General features: G+C 53.2%; 1 pseudogene; it reads right to left on the bottom strand.

Moving 5' to 3' along the window:
* Positions 1–345: 345 nt before the first annotated feature.
* LOC100346419 (UBX domain-containing protein 6 pseudogene) lies at positions 346–1,772 on the bottom strand (annotated as a pseudogene).
* Positions 1,773–2,396: the final 624 nt, after the last annotated feature.

Below are 2,396 nucleotides of genomic sequence, written 5' to 3'. Positions count from 1 at the left end.
GAAAGAGTAAAAGAGAATGCTAGTCTCAGATGGCTCTGGCATATTTTGAAGATAAAAATTCCTTATGTTACTTACAAAATTTTGAGAGAACTGACAAAACAATAAAAAGCCAACAAACATGTTCACAGTGCTGGCACAGGTACACACTATGATTAGATAATATAATTAGGCAATAGGCAAACAATCGAATACAAAAAAAAAAAAAAACAGATTAAAAGCTTGGCATGGCAGCCCTGAGGCCTCCAGCACAACTGTGTCCCACAAGAAGGTCAGAAGGGCGGAGGGCACCTGGGGGGCAGAACAAGCATCACCCCGCTGCTGGAGGCAGCACGTGGCCCTGCTGTCTCATCTCCCGACCCCACGCCCAGCCCGGGCACCCCTCCCCAGGGTGCACTCCTTCAAGGCCAGGTTCTCCTCCTCCAACAGCTTCTGCTTCCTTGAGGCCTGCAGCTCCAAGGGCAGCCAGCTGCTCTCCAAGGCCTCCCGGATGAAGCTGTACAACACCAACAGCCGCTCATGGGGGCATAGAAGGTCCCTTCGTGCAGGATGGTCAGGGCCGACTGGACAGCCTGCACCCTGCCCCCTGCCCTCCAGGAGCACCCATGGCCCCACGCGCCTCCTGCAGCAGGCAGCCATCTGGGAGGCACACTCACAGCAGCCTGAAACTGTACCCCCGCAGAACCCTCTGCTGCTCCTCCTCACACCTGGCCTTAGCCAGCAGCACGCTCAGCCACTCCACCACATCCGCCCTGAACCTCTGCTCTGGCTTCACCTCTTCTGCCATGAGGCTGAGGAAATGCGCGGGCAGCTCGAAGTTGGAGGCCTGCAGCGTGGTCCCCACGGGATCAGCAGCCAGCGGCTGCTCCTTGTGCCTGTGCAGGCTCTGGGGATGGGCCAGCCCTGCCTGGCTCAGCACACAGAACTATTTGGGCTCTCCTGATCAGGACTGGAAGCAGGGCCTTCTGGAACCCGATGGCCTCAAAACACTTGTGCGCCCCCTCCAAGCAGTTGATGCGCTCCGGGAACAGCTTGTTCTGCAGCTTGATCTTCGGTACTTCTCCTCCTCGGGGTGCAGGTGGAGGTTGTCCAGGTACTTGGCAGTGGTGTCCACGCCCAGCTTCACCCGGTCACGGGCTTTGTTGAATGTGTGGATCTTCATGATGGACACAGCCACTGAGAGAATGGCCTCCTTGATGCCGGCCTCCTGCTGGTTCCCTGCTCAGGGCGGCCCGTGAGCGCGCAGGTGAAGTACATGCCCAGCACCGCCAGGTGAACTGAGCCCTCCTCTTTGGTCTCAGGGACCGCGTTAGTCCCTTGTGCCTCAGGGCTCCCACGGACAGTGGCCTGGGCTCGCAGCTTCTCCCTCACCTGGTTCCCCATGGAGTCCTGCGACTTTGGGTCCCAGCCCGGGGCTGGTTCTGCTCCAGCTGCCGCCATCTGTGCCTCATTGGTGGGTCCCTGGAGAGGCTGCCTCAGAGCCAGCTGGTTGGGTTTCTCTTCTTCATGTTGGCTGGGGGGGGGGGAGTGGTTGGGTGGTGGTAGTGGGGAGGGAGGGGGCACAGCCCAGTCAGGATGGGCTCAATTACTATATTTATAGGAAAAATATGGGCACAGAGAAGTGCATTTTGGACAAGTTCAAAAATCTAAAATAGTTTAATTTTTCATTCTCTAAATGTTCATGAAAGTAAATATAAATTTCCTGTCAATGAGTATGTTGACACTAGAGCCTAGAAGATTCTGAAGTGCTATGAACATAATAGTTACCCGGACATCATCCAAAATATACAGGGAGTTATATGACCTCAAAATGAAAAATGCAAACATCATGTTTTCTCTGATGTGTATTGGCTAATATAGAGTATTAAATATATTTATTGTATATGAGTGAAACTGTCATGTTGGGATTTGATTATTTATAGTGCTTGTCTATACTCCCATGAACAGTGGTTTTTCTATTTTTGACTTGTTGAACTTTTATTTAGTGATGCATTATGCCTGTGACTATAAAGTAAGTAAAAATGTGATCCCAAAAATTCAAAAAGAAAGTAAGGAAGAGGGAAGAAGATAAAAATCATTACATCCTGGCCAGCACCGTGGCTCAATAGGCTAATCCTCTGCCTTGCAGCGCTGGCACACCAGGTTCTAGTCCCGGTTGGGGCACCAGATTCTGTCCCGTTTGCCCCTCTTCCAGCCCTGCTCTCTGCTGTGGCCAGGGAGTGCAGTGGAGGATGGCCCAGGTGCTTGGGCCCTGCACCCGCATGGGAGACCAGGAGAAGCACCTGGCTCCTGGCTTCGGATCAGTGCAGTGCGCTGGCTGCAGTGTGTCGGCCGCGGTGGCCATTGGATGGGGAACCAATGGCAAAGGAAGACCTTTCTCTCTGTCTCTCTCTCATTGT

The sequence above is a fragment of the Oryctolagus cuniculus genome, chromosome 20, assembly GCF_051225735.1.
Source record: "Oryctolagus cuniculus isolate XC-2025 breed Fujian yellow rabbit chromosome 20, ASM5122573v1, whole genome shotgun sequence".
Lineage (NCBI taxonomy): Eukaryota > Metazoa > Chordata > Mammalia > Lagomorpha > Leporidae > Oryctolagus > Oryctolagus cuniculus.
Note: the sequence above shows the minus strand (reverse complement) of the source record. Positions and strands in the feature narration are given on the sequence as shown.